This window comes from Dendrobates tinctorius, unplaced genomic scaffold (genome assembly GCF_039654945.1).
Source record: "Dendrobates tinctorius isolate UK_male_01 unplaced genomic scaffold, ASM3965494v1 ptg000019l, whole genome shotgun sequence".
Taxonomy (NCBI): Eukaryota; Metazoa; Chordata; class Amphibia; order Anura; family Dendrobatidae; genus Dendrobates; species Dendrobates tinctorius.
Genome location: NW_027361687.1, coordinates 9,830,663 through 9,840,024, shown reverse-complemented (window position 1 = coordinate 9,840,024; position 9,362 = coordinate 9,830,663). Strand labels below are relative to the sequence as shown.

The window sequence follows — 9,362 nt, the reverse complement described above, 5'->3', positions numbered from 1 at the left end:
CCAGGGAACGCCTCCCAATTGGCTGGACTGCAGCAAGAGCTGGTTCAGCAGAGAGATACCCAGACCCATATCCTTAGTTATATGGCCTCTGTAGACGACCGCTTACTCTCCCTGCAGTCGGCCGCCGCATCTCCCGCCCCAGCTTTGGCTCCTCAACCACCGCCCTGCCTAGCTAAGCCACCTCATTACAACGGGGACCCCAAGCTGTGACGGGGCTTCCTGAACCAGTGCCGCCTCCACTTTGAACTCCTGCCTCAGCAATATCCCACTGAGGATAAAAGGTGGCTTTTATTGTCTCCCACCTTGTTGAGACGCTTTGGCATGGGTTAACCCTCTCTGGGAGTGGGACGATCCTGTGGTCTCCCAGCTAAGTACCTTTTTTGAGACGTTTCGTCGAGTGTTCGATGAGCCGGGTCACCTGGCCTCTACCACGGAATCTTTATTTAACCTTCACCAGGGGTCCCAAACCATGAGTCAGTACACCATCCGATATTGTACCCTGTCCTCTGATTTGGGATGGAGCAATGAAGCGTTGGTAGGGGCCTTCTGGCGAGGACTCGCGAGTCGAATTAAGGATGAGTTGGCTGGTCGCGATACCCCCACTGCCTTAGAAGATCTGATTTCGCTGGCCAAGCGTATCGATCTGCGATTCCAAGAACGTGCTCATGAGAGGAGGCTTCCTCGTTCTTCCCCAGCCATCCGTGGACCGCCCTGTCCTCGGTCTGGGACATCCGCTTCAGCTTCTATGCCAAAACCCATGCAAGTGGACCGGCTCAGTCTATCTGGACAATGCCGTGAGGAGAGGCACACCCAGGGTCTCTGCTTCTACTGTGGCAGTGCCTCTCATTTGGTCTGTGCCTGCCCGGAACGTCCAGAAAACTCCTCCGCCTAGGTCAGGTAAGAGAGGCCTCCCTAGGTGTGTGTGATACCTCTCTACCCCTCACTCTGTCCGTCTTGTTGCACGTTGGTGGTAAACGTTTTTCTTTGGCATCCTATGTGGATTCCGGCGCAGCAGGAAATTTTATTAGGCTCGAGGAGGTCCTAAATTTTCGGTCCCGGTTAAGACTTTAGAGACTCCATGGATTCTTGCTTCCGTGGATGGCAAACCCCTTCAAGAGGCCATTACCCTAGTCACCCACGAGGTAGAACTCCAGGTAGGGGCCTTGCACAAGGAGAGAATCGCCTTTTATGTCTTAGCGGGCATCTCTCATCCTATTCTTCTTGGCCTTCCCTGGTTACGGGCACATGAGCCTACCTTAGACTGGCATAAGGGCAATATTTTGTGCTGGGGGGAGTCCTGTGGGGCGAGGTGTCTGCTGCCGGTGCGTCCCGTGGGTGGTCCCCGTTCCCTTTCCATTTGCCCCGGGTTGCCCATCGCTTACAGTTGTTTTTCAGACGTCTTTAACAAGAAGGAAGCCGAGAACCTCCCGCCGCACCGACCCTACGATTGCCCCATCGATCTTGTCCCTGGAGTCATCCCTCCGAGGGGTAGGATTTATCCGCTCTCGCTAGCAGAGACCAAAGCCATGTCGGAGTACTTCAAGAGAATTTGGCCAAGGGTTTCATACGAAAGTCTTCCTCTCCTGTGGGCGCAGGCTTCTTTATTGTCAAGAAGAAGGACGGCTCACTCCGTCCGTGCATCGACTACAGAGGTTTAAACAGCATTGCGATAAAGAACAAGTACCCGAACTCTTTGATCGCCTGAGGGGAGCACAAATATTTACCAAACTTGATCTTCGAGGAGCCTATAACTTGGTCTGAATTCGCGCTGGGTATGAGTGGAAGACTGCGTTCAACACTCGTGATGGTCACTATGAGTACCTTGTTATGCCTTTTGGCCTCTGTAACGCACCAGCAGTATTTCAGGAGCTCGTCAACGATATTTTTCGGGATTGTGACGAACAGCCCACCGCTGGAGCCAACATGTGATGAATGTGGGTCCCGCTGCCACCAATACGCGACGGACAGCAGAGCCTGTGTCAACAATATGTCACAATCCCACCACTGACATGGGTGTATCAGCAGATGGAGGGACGCAAAACACTGCCGGCACATGGCTATCACAGGCACAGTGGGGGGCTTATCTTAGTTATCCCACCACTGGCACCATGTGACAAAAATTCAGCAAGCTAACCTTGCTCTAACAATTTACCGCAGGGGGGTATTTTGGATATCCCACCACTGCTAACAACCTTCCAAGATACTGCAGGGATTCATGTATATCCCACTTTCTCAGTTCCACTTTGGAACTCGAAGCTCTCTGACACCCCCCTTACCCCCAGGTCAGTCAGGGAACTGCACCTAGGATAATTAGTCGCCGGACGGGCTGCTTGTTGTGCATAGACAATTAGGCTACCGCAGTAAGGGAATTATCAATGCTGTGGCCGCAGCCCCCCTTTAGCAATATAAGACCCTTCTGTCCTGCCAACTAGCCTAATCAATCGCACACACCATGCTGCCACCATCCACGCGTTACTTAATTCACAGAGTTAAATTAAGAGGGTCCGTGGCAAACCCCACAAATTAATATCGATTATCTAAACAAGGTGCATAGTTCGTTTCTTAGAGCATGGAGACAAACTGATAATTTTACAATTTATTCCCAAAAGGTGGGCAGTGATTATACAGATAAAAGTTGCTATAAAGTTGAGACATAAAATATGTACAATTACAAATATAAAACAAAGGGATTAAAAGACAGAAAGTAACAATCACATGTGTGCAGTTGATATCAGACAGACCATGTGGCTGGGAGAAGGCATAGCCACACGTCTCCACTCATCTGGGGGGTCTTGTCGGCACGGACTCTGTAGCTGAACTGCCTGGGATATGGATTAAAAACATGTGACATGCACAAGTCGGTCAGTCAGTGCTCACGCCACCCAATGGCTGAAATACAAGAAAACACAAAATGACAAATTTGTAAAAAAAACTCTGCAGTAAAAAATCTGGCAGTAATCAGCAAGTGCTAGATAACAAATACAGGGTATTTAGTCGATACGTTTTTTGCAAAAAATATATGCCAAGCTGCTCCACCACGTCACGGTAACCCTTCACGGAGCAGTCCCTATCTAATGTATTTAAAACCTGAAAATGAACAGGATACAGACAGGCGCCTCCTAGTATATGGGCTTGTGGTTTATGGCAGCTCATTTATGTGTATGTCACACAAGAGAAGGGTGGGGTCTCCCAAACCATGCTGAGCAAGGAAAAAACGGATTAAAAACATATGTGACATGCACAAAATGTGACAAGCCAACAACCAATATAACATGTACGGATATTCATGAAAGACAATAGAAACCTTCTCAACTAATGAATAAACCAAATGAAAGTCCAGATAATAAAGACTAAAAATATTTTATTAATTACACAATAAAAGAGAAACCAAACATATAAGACATAATGCAATACCATAAAAAAATCATGATGTAAGAAGGTAGTTACATAGAGAACACATAAGCCATAAGTAAATATAGTGATCATAAAAAATTCCAACCGCATCAAGGTGCATATAATGAACAGACAGAGAGTATAGAAACTCAAATAAAGTGCATAGGAAATGTAATAAGATCATAGATACCCGTGGTCAATGGTTAAATGCGTCTCCAGCTCCCTCCAACGTACGTTTCGCCTACCGTGGCTTTCTCAAGGAGTGAGGTAGTAATGCAAAAGGGGAAGTATTTATATGTAACCCAAACCAATGGAAACTTTTAGTTCCCATATACAAATAATCAAAAGAATGGATACAAATAATGATAATCAAGCCCCATATTCAATGTAATGTCTCCCAAAACTAGTCACATATATCAAAGATCAAAAGAAAAAATAAATAAATGCATAAGGTGATAACCATGTACGTTCCAACGTGGAACGCATGCCACAGCCGCCATAAAGATGGCAGGAAGTGCCGCAAATGGTGCGCCCAATACTGGTGTGTGTACTGCTGACAGGAGGCCGTACCCAGAAGTGATGCGTCCGGACCCGTCCGCTCAGGTGAATCAACAGGGCGGAGATAACTACGCCCCTTTGGCGGGGAGCAGCACGTCACCATCCACATGCTGCAGCACCCATTGTAAACAAAGATAACTCCTCCCTTACAAGGGGAGGGGGAGTAAAATGTCACAGAGACACGCTCCAGAATGGATAGTGCAAAGGAGCATACCATTGCGGCAATTATTGTATGCTCTAGTAAAAAATGCAAAACGCCATAATGTAGCAAAAGATAGTTATAACAATTAATAACATATCCATTAATAATATATATAACCAGATATGAATATTATATAAATGACCGCAGAAAACTAAATATACATTGAAAAGAATACAGTTTACATTGAAAAAAATACAATTTACATTGAAAAAAATGGGGAACTATAGAATAAATTTATCATTTCAATAACAGATATACGTACAACCATATGAATACATCCATACATTGCAATAATTTTAATAAATATATATAATAAATAATGATGATAAAATAAAAAATAAAAGTGAAAATAAAAATAAAAGTGCAGTGAAACACACGTGTGATCGAGTGAAAAAAAGTGAAAAAATATATATATATACATATATAGATGGACAAATACAAATATAACATAGTAAATAATGTGAAAGTAATTAAATGCAAGTGATCAGATGGATGATCAGATGGATAAAAGAATTCCAAGGATCAGGTACAAACTAAAAGCAAAGAAAAAAGAATCAAATTAATAAACATTTATAAAAACGCATTAAAAGATAACTGTTCGTTGAGGCCCTTGGGTGCAATCGTGTCCAATCTAAAAATCCACTTGGACTCAATTTGTGCAAGACGTTTCTTAATATCACCTCCTCTAGAGTTCAATATTACATGATCAATCCCTCGTACCTTTAATAATAATTCATTACATTGATGGAATAACTTAAAATGCTTTGGTAATGTCTTAAGGGAGTCGACATCGGAGACATTTTTGGCTGCTTTAATATCCAAAACATGTTCTCTCACCCTACGCCTAAATTCCCTAGAGGTTAAGCCAACATATTTTAGGTTACAGGGACAGCTCGCACAATAGATTACTGCAGTGGTAGTACATGATATATGATGCAAAATTTTAAAAGATCTATTCTCATCAGCATTGGAGAAATCCTCACACCTCTCTATATTTGGACATGCCACACATGATCCACAAGGACGACAGCCCCATTTCGGGCCCCGTGATCCAAAAGCATTAACCTCCTTCTTCCTATAATGGCTATGTACAAGTGTATCACGAACATTCCTTGATCTCCTAAATGTAATGGCAGGCTTTGGAGATAAATATTGTGCAAGGACCGGATCCAACTGAAGAACTTTCCAATGTTTTATCAGAATAGTACTGACTTCATGCCACTTACAATTAAAGGTTTGAATATAACGTACCTTATCCAAGGTCTGAGTACTGGATTTGCGTTTATGAAGTGCCGATAGGCGTTCGGTTCTTTTCGCTCGCCAATAACCTTGCTCAATATATGCATCGGGATATCCTCTTTCCCTAAATCTCATGCTTAGATCTCTGCTCTGTTTTTCAAACAATTCTTCCTTTGAGCAAATACGTCGCATACATAAAAATTGTCTCACAGGTATACCACGGATGAGACTATGTTGATGTGAAGAAGAGAAGTGCAAGAGACTATTTGTCGAGGTAGGTTTGCGGAACACATCGGAATAGACAAAACCAGCATCATCCACTTGGAACAAAACATCCAAAAATTCAACATTGGATCTTCCCGCTTTATAGGTCAAACGTAGATTCAAATCGTTTTCATTTAGATGGTCCATAAATGTATGTAGTTCATCCAAAGAACCCTGCCAAATACAAAGAATATCATCAATGTATCTCCCCCAGTATTGCACTCTATCCACCAAAGGTGTAGAGTCAGTGGTAAAAATTCTTCTCTCCCACAGCCCCAGGAACAGATTAGCATATGAGAGCGCAAAAGCTGCCCCCATAGCTGTGCCCTGGAGCTGTAGGAAAAACTGATCAGAAAAAATAAAAAAATTATGAGTTAGTGCAAACTGGAGGAGACACATGATGAATTCACAAAACTCACCATCTTCATTGGACATCGACAGAAATTGATTGACAGCAAACAGTCCATCCTCATGTCTTATGGATGTATAAAGAGATTTGATGTCACAAGTCACCAGGATCATATCCTCTTCCAACTGTAGGCCATCCATTTTTCGTAAGACATCATTTGTATCCTTCAGATAAGAAGGTAGAGTTTCTACCAAGGGATGGAGAACATAATCAATTAACTTACAAATAGGCTCACAAAAATTGTTATTGCCTGCCACAATCGGGCGGCCAGGAGGACACATGGCATTTTTGTGTACTTGGGAAGTATGTAAAATGTCGCAATAGTGGGATGATCCAAAATCAAATATTCCATCTGTTTTTTGAAAACCAAAATCAAAACACAAAACAAATATCCTGGAATAAAAAAGTAAAAAAATATATTGCAAAAATTGCATGAAGGTAGTAATAATAGTAATAATAAGGGTATTTAGTTAACATAATTTTGATCAAAATAATGTAGAAGCCATCCCGCCACGTCACGGCAAGCCTTGTGGGACAGTCCTAACTCTTGTATTTAAAACCTTTCCACTTGTCAAGTGACGTAAATGTGAACAAGGACAGAGGGACTGAACCACCAGTAATAGTGTAGGCCAGACAGGATGGATTTTCCAACTCAGAAACAGGGCGGTCACACCCTTATATGCACAGAATGCACAATGAAACAAATGAGAAACTGAGTTTTGATCAAAATTTTGTTCACATTTACGTCACTTGACAAGTGGAAAGGTTTTAAATACAAGAGTTAGGACTGTCCCACAAGGGTTGCCGTGACGTGGCGGGATGGCTTCTACATTATTTTGATCAAAATTATGTTAACTAAATACCCTTATTATTACTATTATTACTACCTTCATGCAATGTTTGCAATATATTTTTTTACTTTTTTATTCCAGGATATTTGTTTTGTGTTTTGGTTTTGGTTTTCTCTGTGTAAAGGTCATGTGTTCATATGCAATTACATTTTGCATGCACATTAATTTACTTTTCCTGCTCAGACTCAGTTTCTCATTTGTTTCATTGTGCATTCTGTGCATATAAGGGTGTGACCGCCCTGTTTCTGAGTTGGAAAATCCATCCTGTCTGGCCTACACTATTACTGGTGGTTCAGTCCCTCTGTCCTTGTTCACATTTACGTCACTTGACAAGTGGAAAGGTTTTAAATACAAGAGTTAGGACTGTCCCACAAGGCTTGCCGTGACGTGGCGGGATGGCTTCTACATTATTTTGATCAAAATTATGTTAACTAAATACCCTTATTATTACTATTATTACTACCTTCATGCAATTTTTGCAATATATTTTTTTATTTTTTTATTCCAGGATATTTGTTTTGTGTTTTGTTTTTGGTTTTCTCTGTGTAAAGGTCATGTGTTCATATGCAATTACATTTTGCATGCACATTAATTTACTTTTTCTGCTCAGACTCAGTTTCTCATCTGTTTTTTGGTAATGACTGAGGAATCAACTGCTTGAGTCAAAATATCTTTTAACTGTGAACAGAAAGAATTTAGGGGGTTAAAAGTAAGTCTCCTATAACACTTGGTATCCCTCAATAATTTATACACTTCCTGCTCATACATAGTACATGGCCACATTACAGTATTACCACCTTTATCTGATGGTTTTATAACTACATCTGTTCTTGTGGAGAGTTCTTTAATTGCTTTCATCTGATCCAAGGTACAATTATAATCAGGAATACCAGTTGATATATTTTTCAAATCCAAACTGACCAGTTTAACAAATAGATCAATATTTGCATTTAAGGTAAGAGGTGGAAATTTTTGGGATTTAGGAACCAAAGCTCTAGGGAACTTACCCTTCTCTGTGGGCTCTTGTTCCAAAAGTAGTTCATTTAAAGTTTCCAACGCCTCTAACTCTTCCTCAGTTTCAAATACCTTATCCATTCTATCATTTGTCCTATGGTGTAATTTTTTAAGTAGGAGTCTACGGGCAAAAAGATGTAGATCTTTTATTGCTAAGAACGTATCAAATTTAGCAGTAGGTGAAAAATTAAGCCCCAGTTCTAAAACTTCCATCTGCTGAGGCGTCAAATCAATATTGGATAGATTTATTACCTTGTTAGACGATACGCCACTCGAACCTATGGTATCTTTTTTCGGGATCGGGGACACCCATGTAGGGTTATTCTTCCGCTTACGATTCCTTGTATTATAGCTTCTTCCAAAGCCAGAGTGAGAGGATTCCATAGATGTAGATGAAGTCATAGAATTACTCCTCTTCCTATTCTGTCTTGAAGGGAGCTTCCACTTATATACCCTATTATTCTCTGCATCTGATAAGTCCCTGGTATATTTTTTTGTTTTGACATCTTTAATTTGTTTTTCCCAGGTTACATGTAGATCCTCCAATTCTTTTCTAAATTTCTCTGTCTCAACAGGTGTAATCAATTTACTGAGGTCCATATTAAGACCCTCAATCTCTTTCTCAACTATAGGTAAAGACTGAGAATTATACTCAACTATCAATGACAAAAAGGAACGAGAGCAAATATTACAAATATTCTCCCATGCTGATGAGAATTTGGCATCATCTCTTCCATAAGAAGGAAACAACTGCACCCTTAAACCTCTAGGAATGAGATTTTTACTTAAATAATTTTCTAAAAAAACTTTATTCCACCAAATTTTTATTCTACGGTGGAAACAATTCTTGAGTTTGCTTTTAAGCTCACGTATATTATTATGGTTAGAATTGTCCTGTACTGGTTCCCCTTTAAAAACATTTTCTGCCTGTAAAAGCCAATTGGCCTCAAGAGAACGAAGATCCATCTTAAAGAAAGCAGAAAAAACACAACTTAGTGGTTAAATTACCCCAAGGAACGAACCTCAACGAACAGTTATCTTTTAATGCGTTTTTATAAATGTTTATTAATTTGATTCTTTTTTCTTTGCTTTTAGTTTGTACCTGATCCTTGGAATTCCTTTATCCATCTGATCATCCATCTGATCACTTGCATTTAATTACTTTCACATTATTTACTATGTTATATTTGTATTTGTCCATCTATATATGTATATATATATATATATATTTTTTTTTTTTCACTTTTTTTCACTCGATCACACGTGTGTTTCACTGCACTTTTATTTTTATTTTCACTTTTATTTTTTATTTTATCATCATTATTTATTATATATATTTATTAAAATTATTGCAATGTATGGATGTATTCAAATGGTTGTACGTATATCTGTTATTGAAATGATATATTTATTCTATAGTTCCCCATTTTTT

At 40.3% G+C, this 9,362-nt stretch overlaps 1 long non-coding RNA gene across 1 annotated transcript; it reads right to left on the bottom strand.

Moving 5' to 3' along the window:
• Positions 1 to 2,584: 2,584 nt before the first annotated feature.
• On the bottom strand, positions 2,585 to 3,951 carry LOC141082684 (uncharacterized). Its single transcript, XR_012230547.1, has 2 exons — positions 3,584 to 3,951; positions 2,585 to 2,889 (listed from the first exon to the last, which is right to left on the bottom strand). It is a non-coding gene; the product is annotated as an uncharacterized lncRNA (long non-coding RNA).
• Positions 3,952 to 9,362: the final 5,411 nt, after the last annotated feature.